This window comes from Dermochelys coriacea, chromosome 22 (assembly GCF_009764565.3).
Source record: "Dermochelys coriacea isolate rDerCor1 chromosome 22, rDerCor1.pri.v4, whole genome shotgun sequence".
Classification (NCBI taxonomy): domain Eukaryota; kingdom Metazoa; phylum Chordata; order Testudines; family Dermochelyidae; genus Dermochelys; species Dermochelys coriacea.
In genome coordinates, this window is record NC_050089.1 from 3,858,385 (window position 1) to 3,882,182 (window position 23,798).

At 43.2% G+C, this 23,798-nt stretch overlaps 1 protein-coding gene across 2 annotated transcripts in view; it reads right to left on the minus strand.

The window, feature by feature from the left end:
* The window catches only part of KIRREL3 (kirre like nephrin family adhesion molecule 3), a 760,787-nt gene that overhangs the window by 410,339 nt on the left and 326,650 nt on the right, over positions 1-23,798 (minus strand). The window lies entirely within an intron of this gene.

Below are 23,798 nucleotides of genomic sequence, written 5' to 3' on the forward strand. Positions count from 1 at the left end.
CCTCACCCCTGTGCAGAAAGGCCATGCACCATCCATGTGCCACCTCAGCCCTACTTTGAGTCTTAGGTGGGACTCAAGTGGTGCCAAGACCTTGTGCTAGTGAATTTCCCCTTCCTGAGTGACTTTGTGTGAGTCAATTTATTCCTCTGACTCAGGCTATTCAAGGAAAGTGGCATGGTTTGGTGTTAGAACAGCTGCCTAGGAACCTTGGTTCTCTTCTTGGGTCTGCTACTCATTCACCCTGTGAGTGTGTTGGGGAGTCGCTTCTCGGCTGATTGTCATCTCCTTTTGAAAAACAAGCCAGGAGTGTCTCTAGACTCTCTTGCCCCTCTGGGGAGTTTGTCTTCACTGTGGTGTTAACCTGAACTATTCCTCTTGAGTTAGTCCAGCTTGAGTAAGCACAGCTGTGCTGCACGACACTGGAGTGGTTGTGTCCCCACTGGTGCTGTAGTCGCTTGCGCAGGGCGCTGAGATGCCTGCGGGCACACCCCCAGACTTTAGTGCTACAGGAAGCTGAGCTGCTTTAAAAATTCTTTGCCAGTGAATTGTGGGAGAACTTGCCTGTCTTCCCTGGGCCCATGGGGGTGGGGAATTGTGGGAAGGCACAGGAGGACTAGCAGCCCTCGAGTGCCACTAGCCTGTGTCCACATTACAGAATGAGCATGTTAGCAGCTGATGAATTGTGCACATTCGAGATTTAGTCCATCCCCCTGGATGGGTCAGCTGACTTGAGTTAAAGCACCAGCTTGCTTGAGTGAAGGGGCTGTGTGTGTGGATGGGAATTGAGTTGGGGCAACACTCGTTATAACTGGTGTTCCCCTTGCAGTGAAGAAAGCCCTCTGTTAAATGGGGATCAGAGGGATCTTTGTGATTCTCACTTAATTGTCTGGAAAGCTCTTTCAGATCTGGAGATGAAACAGGCTATGGAGATGCACCGGGTCACTATTATTATGGCTTTCCATTAGAATCACCAAGATTCCCTGTGGGAGCGTAATGTATTCTGTCAATTATAAGAAAGTGGGACCCTGATAATGAGGGCTCCTTTCATTTCCATGTGCCCATGCACAGGCCAGTTCAGAGGCAGATAAATGAAGGTCTCCCACTCCACAGATGACATCTGAGAATTCTTTAAGCAGAATAATTTTATGGTTCTTGACTCAGGAAGTCGGTTTAAACTTTGGTTTCAGAGATAAAAGGGCTGACAAAGCATCCCCACAGGACACCCAGCCTCATTTGCATTCATAAATGTGCAGCAACCCACTTCTTCACACTAGGAATTACCTTCGCTCAAAGGTTTTTCTATTGTCACTTATCATCTAATGAGTAGTGTAAGAAACTTCATTTCAAGGGAAGGGGGAAAAATCCCCTCTCAGTGGCTGCCTCTGAATGGGATTCAATTTCTGTGGCTTTTTCATATCATGGTGCTGAATAGGAAAAGACATAAGAGCAAAGAGCTGAAGGCAGCGCCTGGCCCTTTAGGTGGAGATGGGCGTGGACTGTCTGCAAACTATGTGGCACATCTGAGAGGGCAGAGGGGGTGGCACAGGCAGCACCCACACTGAGCTGAGAGGCGGCAGGAGACTGGAAATGCCATCTGTATCCATAACGGTAATTATCCCCTGGGAAGGTTAGCTTCCATTCTTGCCAACCTGTACAGCCCATTTCAGATGGAAAGGACATGTCTGAGATAGCTGGGCAATCATCATAATAATCGTTTACATTTGGCGCCTCTCATTCCAAAGTACTTTGCAAGACATGTGCAAGGGATTTCTTCCCCTGCTCTCTGCTAAAACATAGGCATCTCTTGAAGGGTGGTACGCAGTGGCTATTTAACAGGGATCAGAAACGCTACGCAGCTGCCTGAATCTGATAGGCGGCGGTGTCCAATCCAAGCTGCATTATTATTATTTATTTGTATTGTAATGGTCAAACAAGTCAGCCAGGCATGGCTCCACGTTGTGCTCAGCACTGAACAAACCTGCCCCAAAAAGCTTAGAATCTCAGACTGAAACAAGAGGCAATAAATAACCAGGAAAAAAAAACAGGCAGGAAGGAAAGGGGCAAGAGAGGGCAAGGCCAGTGGAAGTGAGACCACATGCTTACGGAAGCTAGCGACATGCACAACACTGAGGCTCCAAAGCACCTGGAGGTTTAACAACAAACAAACTGAATCAGCCACCCGGACAGCACTACCACTAAGCTATCCCTCACTTCCTGGATGGGGCGGTCCAGTGACTAGGGCATGGGACCAGGAGTCAGCAGACCTGGGATCCATTCTCCGACTGAGCACTGACCTGCTGGGTGTCCTGGTCTGTCTCTTTTGTGTACTTAGGGCAATAATTTCGAAATGCACCTGCATGCCATTGACTTTCAACGAGACCATGCTCCTGAATGACTAGCCACTTGGGAAAAAAATCTCCCCTTTTGAGGGCAGGGAATGTCTCTCACACTGCCTTTGCTCAGAGCAGGAAAAGTGGTGGGGCTCAGCCAGCCTGTGGTAGCAAAGCCCGACATTAACGCAGCCTCGCTCCTAGCCTAGACTGAGCCCCAGGTGTTTCTATAGCACCTGGGACAACAGGGCCCAGATCTTGGCTGAGCATGCTAGGTGCTACCGTAATACAAACAATAGAGATTTCAGAGTAGCAGCCGTGTTAGTCTGTATTCGCAAAAAGAAAAGGAGTACTTGTGGCACCTTAAAGACTAACAAATTTATTAGAGCATAAGCGATGAAGTGAGCTGTAGCTCACGAAAGCTTATGCTCTAATAAATTTGTTAGTCTTTAAGGTGCCACAAGTACTCCTTTTCTTTAAACAATAGAGAGTAACAATAACTCATGCAGCCGCTGCTGCAGAGGTGGATCTTGAGGAGGGATCTGAAGGAAGAGAGGAGCTCGGCTTTACAGATCAGCTCAGGAAGGAGGCACCAGCCGGGAGGGCCATCATGAAGGAAAGACGCCACCTTCTTTGCTTTAGACCCTGGATACCATTTTCTGCCTGCTGACAGTCTGCTTACTGCCCTCTCTCCTTCCACCCCTCTGCCACTCCATTGCTAGCTTCACAGCTCCTGCCCTCCATGAAGTTCACCCGCCCATCAACACTCTTCTCCCACTTTCTTCTCCTATTACCTTTCCATCTTTCTGCCCCCTCCCTATGTTTCCAGTTTGTTTCCACAACGTTAAGGGAATTAATTCTTGTTTTCTGGCCAAATGCCCACCATTTTCTGGCAATTACACCTAGATCTACAGGTTTCAGAGTAGCAGCCGTGTTAGTCTGTATTCGCAAAAAGAAAAGGAGTACTTGTGGCACCGTAGAGACTAACAAATTTATTAGAGCATAAGCTTTCGTGAGCTACAGCTCACTTCATCGGATGCATTTGGTGGAAAAAAAACACCAAACCACCAAATGCATCCGATGAAGTGAGCTGTAGCTCACGAAAGCTTATGCTCTAATAAATTTGTTAGTCTCTAAGGTGCCACAAGTACTCCTTTTCTTTTTACCTAGATCTACGTAAATTGCACTAGCAATTTCATCTTGAACCCAGATCATGTGTATTCATACTGTACAGCAAGCAACATAAGACTGCAAGTTCAACCCATCTGAAATTTTGTGGGAGTACCCCGTTTTCAACAGGCCACACCTACCCCTTTCACTGAAGTGTCACGAAGAAATATAATGTGCCAATGCAACATCATGGCGCTGGGATATTGCATTTTGATTTGATGGCACTACAGCAAGATGATGGTGTCTCTTTGGAACATTATTGCAACCTAATGATGTTTTGCCACAACCTCATTTGTACTGCCCCATGAGACTTTGGTCACCAAGCTGCAGCTCAACCAAGTTTTGTTCTGTAGGTGAACACCTGTAGGAGACACTCCTAGAAACTCTGCATCTTTTAGCCAGAACTTTAGTGATTTTAGCCACTACAACCAGAACTGGACAGAAACTATATAACTGCATAGTTCACCCTCCCCTCCCCCCCCCATACACACACACATCTCTGAGGACATTATCTGCTAAAGCAATGAATTACAGTGAACTAAAATGGCCTTAATACGTTAAAGCGCACCCAGAGTATATCATTAATCTAATTATTGAGAAAATGTACGGGGAGAAGACTCCTTTGGAGCGCTCCTCAAGGTGAAGAGCCACCAGCACTTAATTTTGGTCTTGCAGCAAAGCAACAAAAACACAATTTTGTCTGAAGTACAATCAAGGTCGTGGAAAGTGCAGGAGCAGTGAGACATGGAGTTTCCCATTTATCCATTCGATGGATCTAAGTCACCTCCCTCCCAGACTCAGAGCAGTTCAAGGAGATGGTTTCATTGACCTAGTTTGATTTATTTTGACACTTTTCAAGCCTGGAGTGGATGCTACAACCCAATAGCGCATCAACAGTGACACTTCACTGATAATTGAATGGGAGGCTTAGGACCTGCAGTTTAGATGCTGCAGAAAGAGCTCCAGGAGGATGTTACTTCAGTACCAATTGGTTACTACTCAGAATCTCATTTTATAAGGTGCATTGACAACCTGTCTTCTGCTGTTGATAATGACTTAGGTGATAATCCTTAGGTTTGTCTCTCCATCATTGAAATGTATAGCTTTAAAAAAGACTTTTGCTTGACAAAACACACTGAAAGCTGTTTACTTTTTAAAATGCATCTAAATATGTTAATAATCTAGGCCCCAATTCAGCAAAGGCCTTAAGCACGTGCTTAACTTTCAGAGCATAAATCCACCACTATTCAGCAAAGCACTTACACACATGCTTAATGTTACACATTTTATTAGTATTAACATCAAAAAAACCACTCATGTGCTTAAAGTTAAACACATATTTAAGTATTTTGGTGAATTAGGGATTTAAAAACAGATCTCAGCTCATCTCTAATGTCCAACTCCGCAACTTCTGATCCTGCAGTGCTACAGAGGGCACTAAGAAGTATAAATCCAGGGCAATATTTTGAATATATCAGGGTCTTAGAAACTGGAGATTTGATCTTCTAATCCAAAGTGTATTTTGGATACACAATAGATGTGTCAACTGAAGTGGTCTGTGTAATTAGTATTCTCGCCAGCATTGATTCTGTTCAAATATATTGCACACATCAATCACCCACTTCCTTGACTCATCTGTCTAGATCAGTCAATTACAAACTTACTTTCCAGTCATGAGTATTCTTGCGAAACAGACACAAGGAAGAAGCTAAACTCATTTTGGGGTTTGACCTCTCTGGCTAGCTATTTAATAGAATAGTTTACTTATTTTTCATAGCCATCCATTCAAATCTGACCCATAGAATTGAAAGACCACTTCTTTAATTGTAAATGGTTTAATACAGATGTCCATTAATTTATGTTAAATTACAGTAAAACATCTATGGCAGGAACATGATGTGACATTCACATGAATACTAAATAAATTAATTGTGATCAGCGCTACAACAATGAATATGAAATGAATTCATAATGATAAGACAATTAATCCTCTACCTTTCTAGGCCTTTAGATGATACACTACATGGTCTTATTTCTTTCACAATGCCATGTAAAATAAATGAAGGAATTTTTCAGTCAGCCAGTTTGTTCAAATGACCTTTTTTTCATGCAGTCAGACTGTTCCAATTCTTCTTTTAAAGAAGTTGATTAATGCAACCAGTGGTGTGGTTTCGGTTCATGTGCTGCTTCCCACCAATCAACCAATCAATCAATAATAGTAAGCACTTATCAAATATTCATGAATTTATCTTATTATAGGAGACGAGTGGAACACTTTTAGATTTGGGTCTTTGATAGAACTTTTTGTTAAAGGGCCATGATAAAAATCTTTTAAAAACATTATTTCTTACCGATGTTACTAATGTTAATGTCATAAATTCAAAGATTTTAAGGTTTGAAAGGAATATTATAATCTTGTCTGACACATAACATAGACTTTTACTCAGTGAAGTTAACTTCATACAACTGAAAAGATTTTTAACATAGAAACTGACTTTGCACAAACTTCCTTTTGCTGTACAATTCATCAAAGGCCTCATCTATACTGAGGAAAAGCATCATGTTAAAAGACATATTAGCCAACATGACATTAATTGTGAGTTTGCCCTTTGTATGGACAAGGAGAAGCTGGGTTTACAATTGTGTTATCTCATCATGGTTAACCCTGGAGAGGACCTTAGGTTCAACGCTCACCAGCTAGCATGTTTGGAAACTCAACTTGTCCTTGTCAACACTAGATGCTAAAGGTGAAATCCTGGCCCCATTGAAGTCAATGAGAGTTTTCTCACTCTTTCATTGAAATTAAGAGAAATACCAAAATGGAAATATTTCTGTTCATACGGCCATGTGTCCCTGAACACTGGGAATGACTGTGAATAGTCAGGTTTCAGAGTAGTAGCTGTGTTAGTCTGTATTCGCAAAAAGAAAAGGAGTACTTGTGGCACCTTAGAGACTAACAAATTTATTGGTCCTCTCCACTCCACTCGTCTCCTATAATAAGATCAATTCATTAATATTTGATAAGTGCTTACTATTATCTCCCCTCTGTTTTTTCCACCAAATGCATCTGATGAAGTGAGCTGTAGCTCACGAAAGCTTATGCTCTAATAAATTTGTTAGTCTCTAAGGTGCCACAAGTACTCCTTTTCTTTTTGTGAATAATCAGAGCACCATGTTTATACTGTTTGAAAGACAACACCAGCCCACATGAACTTCTAATCAACATGGTGTGCAAAACAGGTGCTGTAGCAAGACTTGTCCACACCAGTGCTTCCAATGTTGTCAGCACTGGTGTAGCTGAACCAGAGTTAGCCACAATGAGAAAATGAAAAATAGAGAAGACATCCCAATCAGCCAGCAATAATGACTCTGTTTGGCACAGGGGCCTAGCAGAAAGGGGTCCTGCTCTTAGTTGGGGACTTTAGGCCTCACGTCAGGTCAAATAAAACTAATCGTCACTAAAGCTACTTCTGCCCTTGGAGTTGGGGGTGTGATTCCCAGCTGAAGCAGACATACTTGTGCTAGCGCTCATTAAGCTAGCACAGTAAAAATAGTAGTGTAGCTGGGGTAGCATAAGCAGTGGTGAGCGGTGGCATGGACTAGTCGCCCCAAGTACAAACTCACCTGGACCCTGTGGGTGCTCATTTGGGGCAGCCAGCCTGTGCTGCCACCCATCCCTGCCCATGCTGCCATAGCTACACTACTATTTTAGCAGGCCAACCCAATCACAACTAGCCTGAGTATGTCTATGAGAGCTGGGAATCACACCCTTAGCTCCAAGTGCAAACATATCCTAAAAGCCATCAACCAGCTTGGGAGCTGGGCTTTTGGTGATGTTTTTCAAATTGATGAAGTCTTGACCCTACCTGATCATGAAAGACTATGATCCTTTTTGCAGTAGGAGGGGTGTTGACCTCAGTGTCCTAGCTAGTTGCTAGCTGATGGCCACCATTTGTCAATTTAAAAAAATCCATCAAAATGTTATATTTTTTTTAATTTCAAAAGTTCAGAAAAAACAGTCAAATTAAATTATTACTGTGTGTGTTGGGGAGAGGAATGGAGGAGGAGTTAAACCCGCTCTTGTGAGATTTGGTTGAGATGCTTTAGATTTAGAAGAAAAATTTATGACATTTCAAATTTTCAATTTTTAAAAAAAATCAGGCTTAAAAAAACAAAACAATTTTTTTAAAAATACATTTTCCCCCAACCAGCTTTACTCATTTCTATTCTGCCTTCATGAATTCCACCTACAGATTGAACTGGACACAGGCTCCTTCTCTCCCTCCCCTCAAACTGCTGTGCAGAGTTGCTGGGCAGGGTTAAGCAGCAGCTGGTGGAAGAAGTGATGATCCCTATATGTTGTTTGTAAAGAACTCTGGGATTATTTGAGGTGAAAAGGCCTGTTTGAAATGCAAACTATTGTTATCATTACAGCCCTGGTCCTTTAAAATTCTACCTATCTCTTGCTGAAATAATAGCAACTCAACAGTGCCCACTGTTGACTATAGCGTGGGGTTGTGGCAGGCAACCCATCACAGACTTTGATTCACTGAATAATGGTCAAGTCCTAAACTAGTACACAATATTGGCAACACTGTATTAGGGACCTGATCCAGAACCTACTGAAGTTAATGGAAGGCTTTCCATTGACTGGAATGAGCATTTGATCAAATCCTTGATAACCACTACTACTGAAGGCTCTACTTGCTTGAGTGAAGTGTTTTCTCCAGAAGCCATTATACAAGTTACAAGATGTCCTCTTGAACTGGGCTTACGGAGGTGCTGAGAACCAGCCACTCCCGTCAGCGCCTGGCCTAAAGAGTCAGAGTCCTGTCTCTTGACATTTATCTCCATGATTAAGTTTCTTGGCCAAGCAACTAACCCAACTGTCATTCATATTTAATTACAGAAAAAACTTGAAATTGGGTGTTCAGTAATCAGGGTTTTCTCAATTACAGGTGAACAGCCAAATTCTCCAAGGCTGGTTGGCTGAGCAGGACTCATGTGCATATTAGTAAGTGCTCTTATTAGCCCTGCTGAGTTGTCAGGTGAGACCTCTTTTCCTCCCTACAGCTCTGCTCTGTTGGAGCTACTAAAAGGTTCAGCCTTTCAGAGCACAGGGACTCTACAGAGTTGAGTTCCTGCTCCTGCATGGCTATGGAGCTGAAGCAGCACCAGTGCTACTCAGGGTACATAGCTAATGAGTTTAACAGGGACTTTGGGGTTAATTGATACTTGGTGCATCGAGGCTGTACTGCTGGTGGTCTGTGGAACTCAGAACCACATGATATCACTGAATAAAATAATTTAGGACCCAATGCTGCAAGCTGCTGTGCACCTTTAGCTCCCATTGATTTCAGGGGACTGGCAAACTATTGTTTAAGTAAATTAGACCAGCACTATACTCCCTAAGGGAAAAAAAATGCTGTGGTTGATGAATCCTAATGCATTAGAGGTCAGGTCTAAGGGTTATGCATGGGGATCAAGTTGAAATATCCTTCTCTGTAGTAGTAGTATTGCAGAGTAAAATAGACAATGCAAGGCAGGGAATGGAGTCTGGCCTTTTCTGGTATGGGAGTTCTAATGCATGTGTATGTGTATACAATAATTAGGGCATTCTGAACATATGAAGGGTGAAGTGTGAATTCCTTCTAGTCTAGCAGGAATTGAAGGTCATGCCATATGTTACTGAAGAGGCAATTTGCCCTAGATTTGTAATAAGGTTTCACATTTGCCCTATTAGCTAAGTGTTACATGGCATTAATAATCTCTCTACAGATAATATAGAGACAAACAAAAGTAGAGTATGGAGGCTGATCTTCTAGAAGTGAATTAATTTGCAAGGATCTAGTCTATTGGAAAAGTTCTAATTTTTAAAGTAAAACTGACTATATTTAAACTAAAAGAAAAGGAGTACTTGTGGCACCTTAGAGACTAACAAATTTATTAGAGCATAAGCTTTCGTGAGCTACAGCTCACTTCATCGGATGCATTTGGTGGAAAAAACAGAGGAGAGATTTATATACACACACACAGAGAACATGAAACAATGGGTTTATCATACACACTGTAAGGAGAGGTTTCAGAGTAGCAGCCGTGTTAGTCTGTATTCCCAAAAAGAAAAGGAGTACTTGTGGCACCTTAGAGACTAACAAATTTATTAGAGCATAAGCTTTCGTGAGCTACAGCTCACTTCATCCGATGCATGTTATAATTCTTGACGTCTGATTTGTGTCCATTCATTCTTTTACGTAGAGACTGTCCAGTTTGGCCAATGTACATGGCAGAGGGGCATTGCTGGCACATGACGTCAAGAATTATAACATTCAAAAACCAGTTGGAGAACACTTCAATCTCTCTGGTCACTCGATCACAGACCTAAGAGTGGCTATACTTCAACAAAAAAGCTTCAAAAACAGACTCCAACGAGAGACTGCTGAATTGGAATTAATTTGCAAACTGGATACAATTAGCTTAGGCTTGAATAGAGACTGGGAATGGATGAGTCATTACACAAAGTAAAACTATTTCCCCATGGTATTTCTCCCCCCCACCCCACCCCCCACTGTTCCTCTGATATTCTTGTTAACTGCTGGAATTAGCCTACCTGCTTGTCACCATGGAAGGTTTTCCTCTTTTCCCCCCCCTGCTGTGGGTGATGGCTTATCTTAAGTGATCACTCTCCTTACAGTGTGTATGATAAACCCATTGTTCTCTGTGTGTGTGTATATAAATCTCTCCTCTGTTTTTTCCACCAAATGCATCCGATGAAGTGAGCTGTAGCTCACGAAAGCTTATGCTCTAATAAATTTGTTAGTCTCTAAGGTGCCACAAGTACTCCTTTTCTTTTTGCGAATACAGACTAACACGGCTGCTACTCTGAAACCTATATTTAAACTGAATGCCCATCCCTTGGATGGATGGCTGAAAGTGGGTGGGTATACATAGGGATTCACATGTAACAAGGATTAATTAAATTATTCATTTCACATGTAATTTGTGATTAATTTAGCCCTTTCTTCTATTAAAGAACCAAGCCAAAGTTCCATAAAAGTGTTAACTATTCATAAGTATTCGCTGAGCAGTTTAGATGAATAATTTCTAGTGGTTGGTTTGTTTCCCAATTTGTTTCAGAGGTCATTCACATGCCATATCTGTGGTGTGCAGTTGGTCCTAAGTCTCATGGTATTGTTTATGATTCCTCATTGGATGAGTGGAACTTTTTTAAACAGAAGAACAACCAATACCCAACAATTAATCATGTACTTCCTGGTGTGAATTACGAAACAAATAATTATGTTAGAATTCGTAAAACTTATGGGATTCATGGATATTTTCATGAGAACATAGTGCTGGCCTGTAGACTTACAAATAATGAATTATTTGACTTCAAAGACAGGGGCTCAGCAAAATCAGCCCATTTCTTCACATATATATTAATGGTTATGTGTATTCACTATTTGGCTAGCTGCTGGGGCAAGGTTTTCAAAGGCACAAATGGCAGTGCCTGAGGGTATGTCTACAATTGGAGCGGAAGCTAAATACCAGCTCCAGGAGACATACCTTCATTAGCTCTGATCGACTTAGCATGCTAAAAATAGAAGTGTAGCCAGGAAAGTGAGAACCCCTGTCAGGGCTACGCACTGATTTTAGCACACTAATTCAATCAGAGATAGTGCAGGTATGTCTCCTTGAGCTGGAATTTACACCTGTAGCTCAAAGTGTAGGCATACCCTGACACTCTTTGGCTTTCAATGGAAGCTAGATGCTTAACTTCTATCTGCAACTCTAAAAACTTGAATGTGTAATATAGACGCACATGCCTGTTCCATTGTAATCCTCTCATGTTAAGCATTAGGTCAGGTCTTTTTTTGTTGGCATAGCTATATGGTTAGGAGGGTGATTTTTTTGTGACACAGACATGCTGGCAAAACTCACATAGCGTAGACTCATTATACTGGCAATAAAGTGCTTTTTGCATGTATAGCTTATTTCCCCAGCCAAACCAGAATAAACTGTACCGGCAAAAGCACTGGTATATTGATAAAACTGCATCTAGGAAGGTTTTGCTGATATAACTATACTGTCAGTAATTTTAAGTGTGGACTGGCTTTAGAGAATGGACATTTCAAACACTCTGCCATGCTTTACCACCACATTGTGCTGTAAATTGTGTTGAAAAGTTCTGATACAGCAGCTTTTCTGTCAAAAATGCTGAGTCAGTGAAATCAAAATATTTCACTCAAATGTATCAATTTTGTCAATACTGTCAAAAAGCATTGTCAGAATGTTTGGTTTCGATAAGATCAAAATGCTTCATTTCTATTTTAATAATGCAATATGGGCATTCATTGAAATGAAACATATTGATAAGGTCATTTTAATATTCCCCAAATGAAATTTTTTAGAAGTTTTATTTTGCAGAAAACTTTGACTTTTTGTTCCAGTTTGGGACACCAAGAAATTTCCAGCAGAATGGAAATTCTCAGTTTCGACCAGCTCTAGCTGTAAACCAAGACCCCTGTGCTAAGCTAAACACTGAAGAGGTAAATCTTTGAAGCAATGGGTGGGAGGAATGCACAAGTAAAGAAATCTTCTTAGCATGCAAAGTAACAGCACTTTATGGGAGCTTTGCCTCACCCTGTGCAATGCTCACGCTAACTAACCCAGGGATTATCCATTATCAACTCCCACTACCCCATCACATACTAGGCCCAGAGGTAGACAGGTCAGCAGGGACTCAACTTGTGACTGCTGCTACACCTACAAGATCTCTATCAAGCATTCTTACAACTACAATACCCACCTGCTGAAGTGAAGAAACAGATTGACAGAGCCAGAAGAGTACCCAGAGGTCACTTACTACAGGACAGGCCCAATAAAGAAAATAACAGAACGCCACTAGCCATCACCTTCAGCCCCCAACTAAAACCTCTCCAACGCATCATCAAGGATCTACAACCTATCCTGAAGGACGACCCATCACTCTCACAGATCTTGGGAGACAGGCCAGTCCTTGTTTACAGACAGCTCCACAACCTGAAGCAAATACTCACCAGCAACCACACACCACACAACAGAACCACTAACTCAGGAACCTATCCTTGCAACAAAGCCCGTTGCCAACTCTGTCCACATATCTATTCAGGGGACACCATCATAGGGCCAAATCACATCAGCAACACTATCAGAGGCTCGTTCACCTGCGCATCTACCAATGTGATATATGCCATCATGTGCCAGCAATGCCTCTCTGCCATGTACATTGATTGGTCAAACTGGACAGTCTCTACGTAAAAGAATAAATGAACAAAAATCAGACGTCAAGAATTATAACATTAAAAAACCAGTCGGAGAACACTTCAATCTCTTTGGTCACTTGATTACAGACCTAAAAGTGGCAATACTTCAACAAAAAAACTTCAAAAACAGACTCCAACAAGAGACTGCTGAATTGGAATTAATTTGCAAACTGGATACAATTAACTTAGGCTTGAATAGAGACTGGGAGTGGATGGGTCATTACACAAAGTAAAACTATTTCCCCATATTTATCCCCCCCCCCACTGTTTCTCAGACGTTCTTGTCAACTGCTAGAAATGGCCCACCTTGATTATCACTACAAAAGGTTCCACCCCCCCACACCTTGCTGGTAATAGCTCACCTTAAGTGATCACTCTGGTTACAGTGTGTATGGTAACACCCATTGTTTCATGTTCTCTATGTATATAAATCTCCCCACTGTATTTTCCACTAAATGCATCCAATTAAGTGAGTTGTAGCTCACGAAAGCTTATGCTCTAATAAATCTGTTAGTCTCTAAGGTGCCACAAGTCCTCCTTTTCTTTTTGCGAATACAGACTAACACGGCTGCTACTCTGAAACCTGCTTGAGCTAGGAGTCTGTCTTCCCTTTGACAAGGATATGGCAAGCTCACGAACCTCTATATGTGTGCAATCCACCAGGAGGAGAGTGCCACAGTCCATGAGTGTGGATTACACAGTTCTCACTGGAGCAGACTGGTACACAGTGGTGAAACTCTCTTCTGCATGGTCAGATCTATAGTCTTTATTAATGGTATGTTTTTAACTTGCTTAACTATTGTTCTTGCAGTGGGTGAGGAGTACAAATCTATGGCAGAGGTTGTTCCAATAAGCCTGGGAATTCAGTTTGGAAAGACCGTGCTTTCATGTAATCTGACCCCTTGTCACTAAAGGCTCTGGGGTGTTCAGATCTGGCACAGTCCTACTTGCATCTTCTATTAAGCTATCTCATGTTACTGAAACACAGTCTGATAAGAGAGAACATGTTCCCATCTTCCTAGTGCATTTTATTTCATTCCTCACTGGAAAATGTCACTTTTGCTTTGAAAGGACATTTCCAGTTGAAACATGGAAGAAAAATTCTGACCACAACAAAAAAACACTCTGCACTTTCCTGTGCTATTTTTCCAGGAGTAACAAATCAAAGCAATAATTTGTATGCGATGGATGACAAAGGCCTCTTCTGCTAATGCAGGCTTTCTGTATTAAGGAGAGTGCTTGCTGGCTTGCCTTCATCTTCTATGACAAAGTTGAAGATTGGATGGCAACAGGCTATGCCTCTTCTAAGGCATTTGCTTAGGAGGAGCGATGGCCTTGATGGTGACTGCATAGGAGTTGTATTAGTGGGGAGACTATTCTTGGCCTTGCATGGGATTTATGGGTGAACTTGGGCAATTCACTTCACCTCCCCAGGCCAAATTCATCCTTGGCATGAAGTCACTAGAGTTACATCAGGGACAACTCCGTTTAGGGGCTATGAGCACCTCCCAATTGTCTGTCATTTTACTCTCACAACCGTCTGTCAGCTAGGGAAGTCCTTACCCCCATTTTACAGATGGGAGCAGAAGCAGAGAGATTAGCAACCCGGCCAAGGTCCCCAGTTAGTGTGTAAGTTCTTTAGGGAAGTGACTAGCCTTGTTACAGGTGTGTACGTTGTTCAGCACAGTGGGGGCCTGAGTCTGGACTAGAGCCTCAAGGGGTTACCACAATACACATAACAAGTCCCTGAGCCTGTCTGTGGAAATGCCAGGAACTGGACTTGACTATCCTAAGTCATGAGACAATCCTGAGCATGTGGCTCATTTCATCACGTAAGCAACTACCCCCTTCTATAGCTGGGATAACAACTCCTACCAGCTCCATAGGAGCGCTGGGTGGTGGCTCAATTCCTCACACTTTGAGATCCTCAGAAGAAAAAGTGTGACAATGACTCTGAGCCGTTCACTGAATAAAGAATTCCGTGCTAGTATTACACAGAATAACACTGCTTAGAAAACAAACCAACCTTTTTGAACGCAAGCTCAAAGGAGGAGGAGGATCTTGCTATCACCCCTGCTGGAAAATTATGGCCCCTAAGGGGCACAATCAGCTAGCTGGGGTTCCAGCCATGCTAATGCCTATGTGGCAATCAGAAGTGAGTTCTAGTCGGAATGTACTTTACTCTTTAGCAATAAGTGCTCCCGATCACCGCTAGCCATCATGCCATGTATTGTCATGAATGTTTCTCATGCCCTACCATGGCTGACAGTGTCTGTGCCCATCCCCAGCTCAGAGACAGGATTTTGCTCTTCTAGAGAGCAGTCAGCCCCAAATCCCAAAACAAAAGTCATCTTCTTCTCTCTACGCACTTTGCCTAGATCTAGTTAATTGTGCTTGAAGAAAACCTAACGGACTATAAAGTGGATAATGTTTTCAGTTCAGTATAATAAAGCTAAGCAGGCAAGATGGGGTCAGGCCAGGGGCCTTTCTTTCTATTTGTAACTATGCTCTGTGTTCTCAGCCGGTGCAGAATAACCATTGAGCTCCCAAGAAAGCACCTCTGACATGCCTGTGAATACAAATGCAATTCATCCCTATCATTCCCATTTTAGTTCACAGCAGATTTAATTCACAGTGATAGGACATGTCATTGTCACCGAGACAGGTCTCACTCCAGATCAGCAATAATGGAAGCGGAAAATGCTAGGGAGGTAAGTAAATCTTGACATTCGTGGCTCGGGCTAGGGATTCAGTGGGTTTTAGCCTCTTGGGGCCCACCCACCTTTTCCCTTTTCAAATAACCCCTTGGCTCCCCAACACTAGCTACCCCTACATTCACCATGAGAGGGAAGCGAATAGATAGTCCAAGGAACATTCAACCCCCAAGTCAAAGGCAATCTACCATGACTAACCAGGAATGCTCAGGGGAACAGCAGGTGGTTTCTGCCCATACGTACCTGGGATGGTTGGCAGAACTGGAGGCACCTGGCATGTGTCATGCAGCAATAAAGTGGTGAATGCATCATGGATCACTGCGCAATCAATGTTTTCGATGTCTATACGTTCCCTGATCATTCTAACAGGAGACACAACAAAAGGGCAGGCATTTGGTGCTAAAGAGCAGAAGTAATTTTCTTTAAAATGAGATTTGAAAACCTAGAATTGCTTAGAGCAATTCTTCCACAACCATCCCCTCTCGGTCACTACCACATCTAGGAGCGCAATAAACTCACCAGTTGTGACTCATCATAAGAAAGGAAGCCACGAATTAGAAAGAAACAAACCCTGATTCCATCCTTTAAGAATACAACAGAACCACAAGAAACATGTGCCCTCTTTCTCTGAGCTCTGCCAAGGGCAGGAGAGCTTGTTTCCAAAGCAAAGAGAGCTCAGAGAGAATCTGCTGAAAATCCACAGGGCAGCCCCAGAAAAGTGCATCAGATGGTTGGGGCTGTGAGGACTTCCAAAGAGCTTCTATGAGTCACCTAGCAAAGGATATTTACATGAAAATGAGAACTTTAATAAAATAAGGACATTGCTAATTGTTCCCCAGCTCAAATCATAATCGTCTCCCTGGGACGCCATTAAAATTGTTTCACAGAAATTAGAGATGGGAAAATCCTATCTCAGTCATCTGCTTCTGCCCAAGGTCGCTGCAGGATTCTTCCAGACAGTAGGCCTCATTCTCCTCTGGCACTGGTGTAAGTCAGGGGCAACTCCGCTGAAGCCTTGGAGCATAGCTAGTAAAACGAGAGGAAAACCAGGCTCAATATACTGCCTAGCACTTCATTCTGTTTGGGTTTAGATGCCTTGTCTCCCTGACATTGAGACTTCCATTCCCTTTGGAGACCATCCCATAACTTAACAGATCTCACCCGAGGGAAGCATTTCCACCCAGCCACCAGCTTTTAACTTTATCCCATCAGTCCTTATTAACGACCCTAGGAAATGTACAAGGACAGTCCTGCATTGGCTGGGAGGTGGCTGGGATAATCTGTGACTCCTATGATCCCTGCTGCACCACGCTTGTGGGCGTTTAGCCTATGGCCTTGAATGCAGGAACTCTGGGAGCAGCCATAGTATAAACTGCCACAGCCTGTGCCTTCTCACAAGGTGCTGACAGTAGGGACTCTACACACACTGACTCATTAGCAGTGAGTGATGCAGCAGACAGGCAGAGTTGTAGGAATGAGATATTTATTAAGCATGCTGAGATGCCAGTGTTGCATGCAGAGGCGTTAGAGGTAGAGGAGCCAGCAGCCTGAGCTCCGCTTGCATTTCAGAGTCCCCAGTGACACAGCGAACTAGGTCCTTCCTGAACCCTGACTCTTTTTCCTCCAGTTCCACTCATCATACTACATGCCTGATTCTCCAATGCATGCTGTGGCATCAAGATGCTCTGCTGGCACTGAATAGCCTTAACGCCAGCAGCTCCAGCCACAGAGGGACTCCTCCTTTGTAGCAGAATCCTCAGGTAGCTTAGAGTTGGGGTGGCAGCTGCTCTGCTGTTTCTGGGGAAAGAGGGCTGGGCTCCCTTACTGCCAGGCTGATCCCCAGCTCCAGGAGTGACAGACCAGCACTCAGACAGCCCATAGCCATAGCAGTGAAAACCAGCCTTTACAACCCACCTTCAGCTGGGCTGAGCGCTCCTTGGCTGTATCCCAGGGTCTGGTCCCCTGCCTTCTAGAAGAGGGGATCTCCCCAAGTCCCATAGAACTTGGGGGTTTATATGAAAAAAAAATTAAAAATATAAAAATCTACCCCCAGACGCACAGTCACCTGGACACATGTACACAAAGAATCTGAGTACTTGTGGCACCTTAGAGACTAACAAATTTATTAGAGCATAAACTTTCGTGAGCTACAGCTCACTTCATCGGATGCATTTCGTGGAAAAAACAGAGGGGAGATTGATATACACACACAGAGAACATGAAACAATGGGTTTATCATACACACTGTAAGGAGAGTGATCACTTAAGATAAGCCATCACCAGCAGCGGGGGGGGGGGGAAAGGAGGAAAACCTTTCATGGTGACAAGCAAGGTAGGCTAATTCCAGCAGTTAACAAGAATATCTGAGGAACAGTGGGGGGTGGGGTGGGGGGGAGAAATAACATGGGGAAATAGTTTTACTTTGTGTAATGACTCATCCATTCCCAGTCTTTATTCAAGCCTAAGTTAATTGTATCCAGTTTGCAAATTAATTCCAATTCAGCAGTCTCTCGTTGGAGTCTGTTTTTGAAGCTTTTTTGTTGAAGGATAGCCACTCTTAGGTCTGTAATCGAGTGACAGAGAGATTGAAGTGTTCTCCAACTGGTTTTTGAATGTTATAATTCTTGACGTCTGATTTGTGTCCATTCATTCTTTTACGTAGAGACTGTCCAGTTTGGCCAATGTACATGGCAGAGGGGCATTGCTGGCACATGATGGCATATATCACATTGGTAGATGCGCAGGTGAACGAGCCTCTGATAGTGTGGCTGATGTGATTAGGCCCTATGATGGTGTCCCCTGAATAGATATTTGGACAGAGTTGGCAACGGGCTTTGTTGCAAGGATAGGTTCCTGGGTTGGTGGTTCTGTTGTGTGGTGTGTGGTTGCTGGTGAGTATTTGCTTCAGATTGGGGGGCTGTCTGTAAGCAAGGACTGGTCTGTCTCCCAAGATCTGTGAGAGTGATGGGTCGTCCTTCAGGATAGGTTGTAGATCCTTGATGATGCGTTGGAGAGGTTTTAGTTGGGGGCTGAAGGTGATGGCTAGTGGCGTTCTGTTATTTTCTTTGTTGGGCCTGTCCTGTAGTAGGTGACTTCTGGGTACGCTTCTGGCTCTGTCAATCTGTTTCTTCACTTCAGCAGGTGGGTATTGTAGTTGTAGGAATGCATGATAGAGATCTTGTAGGTGTTTGTCTCTGTCTGAGGGGTTGGAGCAAATGCGGTTATATCATAGAGCTTGGCTGTAGACAATGGATCGTGTGGTATTATCTGGATGAAAGCTAGAGGCATGTAGGTAGGAATAGCGGTCAGTAGGTTTCCGATATAGGGTGGTGTTTATGTGACCATCGCTTATTAGCACCGTAGTGTCCAGGAAGTGGATCTCTTGTGTGGACTGGTCCAGGCTGAGGTTGATGGTGGGATGGAAATTGTTGAAATCATGGTGGAATTCCTCAAGAGCTTCTTTTCCATGGGTCCAGATGATGAAGATGTCATCAATGTAGCGCAAGTAGAGTAGGGGCATTAGGAGACGAGAGCTGAGGAAGCGTTGTTCTAAGTCAGCCATAAAAATGTTGGCATACTGTGGGGCCATGCGGGTACCCATCGCAGTGCCGCTGACTTGAAGGTATACATTGTCCCCAAATGTGAAATAGTTATGGGTGAGGACAAAGTCACAAAGTTCAGCCACCAGGTTAGCCGTGACAGTATCGGGGATACTGTTCCTGACGGCTTGTAGTCCATCTTTGTGTGGAATGTTGGTGTAGAGGCTTCTACATCCATAGTGGCCAGGATGGTGTTTTTAGGAAGATCACCAATGGACTGTAGTTTCCTCCGGAAGTCAGTGGTGTCTTGAAGATAGCTGGGAGGGCTGGTAACGTAGTGCCTGAGGAGGGAGTCTACATAGCCAGACAATCCTGCTGTCAGGTTGCCAATGCCTGAGATGATGGGGCGTCCAGGATTTCCAGGTTTATGGATCTTGGGTAGCAGATAGAATACCCCAGGTCGGGGTTCTAGGGGTGTGTCTGTGCGGATTTGTTCTTGTGCTTTTTCAGGGAGTTTCTTGAGCAAATGCTGTAGTTTCTTTTGGTAACTCTCAGTGGGATCAGAGGGTAATGGCTTGTAGAAAGTGGTGTTGGAGAGCTGCCTAGTAGCCTCTTGGTCATACTCCGACCTATTCATGATGACGACAGCACCTCCTTTGTCAGCCTTTTTGATTATGATGTCAGAGTTGTTTCTGAGGCTGTGGATGGCATTGTGTTCTGCATGGCTGAGGTTATGGGGCAAGCGATGCTGCTTTTCCACAATTTCAGCTCGTGCACGTCGGCAGAAGCACTCTATGTAGAAGTCCAGGCTGCTGTTTCGACCTTCTGGAGGAGTCCACCCAGAATCCTTCTTTTTGTAGTGTTGGTAGGAAGGTCTCTGTGGGTTAATATATTGGTCAGAGGTGTGTTGGAAATATTCCTTGAGTCGGAGATGTCAAAAATAGGATTCTAGGTCACCACAGAACTGTATCATGTTCGTAGGGGTGGAGGGGCAAAAGGAGAGGCCCCGAGATAGGACTTCTTCTGCTGGGCTAAGAGTATAGTTGGATAGATTAACAATATTGCTGGGTGGGTTACGGGAACCACTGTTGTGGCCCCTTGTGGCATGTAGTAGTTTAGATAGCTTAGTGTCCTTTTTCTTTAGTAGAGAAGCAAAGTGTGTGTTGTAAATGGCTTGTCTAGTTTTTGTAAAGTCCAGCCACGAGGAAGTTTGTGTGGAAGGTTGGTTGTTTTTTCCACCAAATGCATCTGATGAAGTGAGCTGTAGCTCACGAAAGCTTATGCTCTAATAAATTTGTTAGTCTCTAAGGTGCCACAAGTACTCCTTTTCTTTTTAATACAGACTAACACGGCTGCTACTCTGAAACAAAGAATCTGCTTTCCCCGAAAACTAGATTTTGATTTCTTTTCAAATGACAAATACATGTCTTAATAACATTAAAGAAAACATAGCTCTTCCTTCAATGTGAACAGATAATGCGATTTGACATACCGAATGGAATTACATCAGCGGACTACACTGGTGTGCAAAGAAGATCTGTTTTCCCTTAGAAGATTGGCATTGGTGTAGAACCAAAAGAGGGCATTTCCTACTGGGACACAGCAGCTTATCACTTGTCACAAATCTCAGTTAGCTATGCAGGGCCAGATCCTCAAGTGATATAACTTGATGTAGACTTGAAATCAACAGAGCTATGCCGATTTCCACCAGCTGAGGATCTGGTCTATGCAGTGCTGGCTGAGCAAGAACTTCCAAAAGAGATGAGATACCATCTTACAGATGGAAGAAGCCATTCTGATGTAAAACAGAGTTCACTGGAGCCGTGACACCTTACTCTGGCAGAGAATGTGGCCCTACATTTTTAAGCATGTAAAATGCTTAAATGCTTAAATCCTCCCAGGAAGCAGCTAAGTATTTTCCTAAGGATTCGGGGGTTGAAATTTTGGGGTCCTGTGGGCAAGGGAGCAGGTGGCGATATGATATTGAAAAATGTGGATTCCCCTGTCATAAATATAAAGGGAAGGGTAAACACCATTAAATCCCTCCTGGCCAGAGGAAAAACCCTTTCACCTGTAAAGGGTTAAGAAGCTAAGACAACCTTGCTGGCACCCGACCAAAATGACCAAGGAGGAGACAAGATACTTTCAAAGCTGGAGGGAGTGGGGAAAACAAAGGGCTCTCTCTGTCTGTGTGATGCTTTTGCCGGGACCAGAGCAGAAATGCAGGTCAGAACTCCTGTAAAGGGTTAATAAGCAATCTAGTTAGAGATGCGTTAGATTCTGTTTTGTTTAAATGGCTGGTAAAATAAGTTGTGCTGAATGGAATGTATATTCCTGTTTTTGTATCATTTTGTAATTTAAGATTTTGCCTAGAGTGATTCTCTATGTTTTGAATCTGATTACCCTGTAAGGTATTTACCATCCTGATTTTACAGAGGGGATTCTTTTACTTTTTCTTTCATTTAATTTTTTCTTTTAAGAACCTGATTGCTTTTTCATTGTTCTTAAGATCCAAGGGTTTGGGTCTGTGTTCACCTATGCAAATTGGTGAGAATTTTTATCAAACCTTCCCCAGAAAAGGGGGTGTAGGGTTTTGGGGGGAGACATTTCCAAATGGGCTCTTTCCCTGTTATTTTTGTTAGACGCTTGGTGGTGGCAGCAATAAGGTCCAGGGACAAAAGGTAAAATAGTTTGTACCTTGGGGAAGTTTTAACCTAAGCTGGTAAAAATAATCTTAGGGTTTTTTCATGCAGGTCCCCACATCTGTACCCTAGAGTTCAGAGTGGGGAAGGAACCTTGACATCCCCCATCTGTCTTTGGAAAATACCAGGGGCGGTAAGGCCTGTCAACAAAAAGAGAACAGCAAATAGAAGGCTATTTGGTTGTCAGCATAGAAGACCACATGGGAATGGAATGGAACTCCAGAGCTTCAGATAATCTGGAAAAGCTCCTGAAATTTTGAAAGTTTTTCTGAACCAACGTGTTTGGAGATCCCCCCCACACTAGTTTTTATACACATTTTTGCTAGTTTGGGGCGGGTTTGCTGCGTGCTCTCATGTTGTTTTGCTCTGCTGGGTTGGGTATGAATTGCTGCAGGCACATTTCCAATACTGAATGCATCCGATGAAGTGAGCTCACGAAAGCTTATGCTCAAATAAATTTGTTAGTCTCTAAGGAGCCACAAGTACTCCTTTCCTTTTGCGAATACAGACTAACATGGCTGCTACTCTGAAACATTTCCAATACAGAGTCTGTCTGGCTGTATGTTTTTATATGGATATTGGTAAGTGGCAGCTTCCTCCGTGATGTTATTTCCATTTGCACTACTAAGGCAGGGGTTTACCAATTTGCCTTATTTTATTCCTCTCGTATCAGCACAATTTAAAGGGCAAAATCAAAGAGTGATTTCAGTTTGAAAGTCAAAAATGAGCAAAGGAAAGTAAAATGTAAAAAGTTCCCTGTTCTTACAGGCCTTGAATTCAAAGCCACTGAGGCTTGACTCATCTCTACTGCAATAAATACAATTTAACTGTTAATAATACCCTTCCAGAGAGATCTGCCTAAATGTCCTACTCAGCAACTCACTTTGTTTGCTTAAACTACTTGTTTCCCCACAACCTTACAGATGTGTTGCATTGTTGTATTTTGTAACAGTATATCGATTAGGCAGTTATTCCAAATTTTAGAACCGTGCCTACAAGATAATTTAATTGTCTGCCTTTCTTTAAACTGTAATTTCATTTACCTTGCATTCTGCTACATAAAATTCTACAGGCATGCAGCATGCTGTATTTCCTATTAGTGCTTTAACTCATGTGCTAATTTTCAATACTCCATCACCCCCAAGTATTAAGTAATTGCTACTGTTTTGTCTTTGTTGGTGAGTGGACTGCAGAGGCAGTACTGTCTGTTAGATACACACAGTACTTTAGATGTATACACAGCATTTCAAGAGCCTAGAGATGTGTACCCTGATCCTGCAGCTGAATGAATCCATGCAGGCAAAGGTGTCAGGTTGAGGCCTAAGATTGAAGAGCACGTACTTTGCACTTTTGTTCTATTTCCTATCCCATCATTTGCCCTGACATAAGGGAGGATCAGATTGGTACACACACCATACAGACTCTTGTGTTCCTCAGGCCTCAAATTTATCTGTGTATTAACATGACACCTAATTGTCTGGCTAATCCCACTGACTTCAACAGGAGCTGTGAATTATCAGCAGCCCTGAAAATCAGACCCTTGAGCCCTCTCCATTCCATAATCCATTTACAGGGGCAAAAATCTGTCCCTCCTGCTTCGTGGGCCCTGATGCAAAGTCAGGTGAAGCTGATGGAGAGACTCGCAATGGGCTTTGGATCAGACTTTATGGGAACTCCATCCACAGCATGTGGCACAAAGGAGGGAGCATAGATGGGCTGGACGCTTTGCTACCACACATATCCTCATGTCCTTTCCCTGCTGTGTATGCATGGTGAGGGTGGTGGGAGAGCACATAAAAGCTCTACCCCTTCAGCTGTTCTCCACTGACTTGTACATCTTCCCAGTGCCCAGCAATTTGAGACCTGTTCCTGGGTTTAGATTTGGCTCATAGTGAAGCAGAATGAAAGCCCCAAATGGAATCATTGCCTGGCAACACCAGAATCGCAATCATGTCTAGAATGAGCTTCTACTGCGACCTGTGTTAGTCATTGAAATCCAGTAATGTCTCTATAAGAGGATTTCTATGCGCATACAATGTCG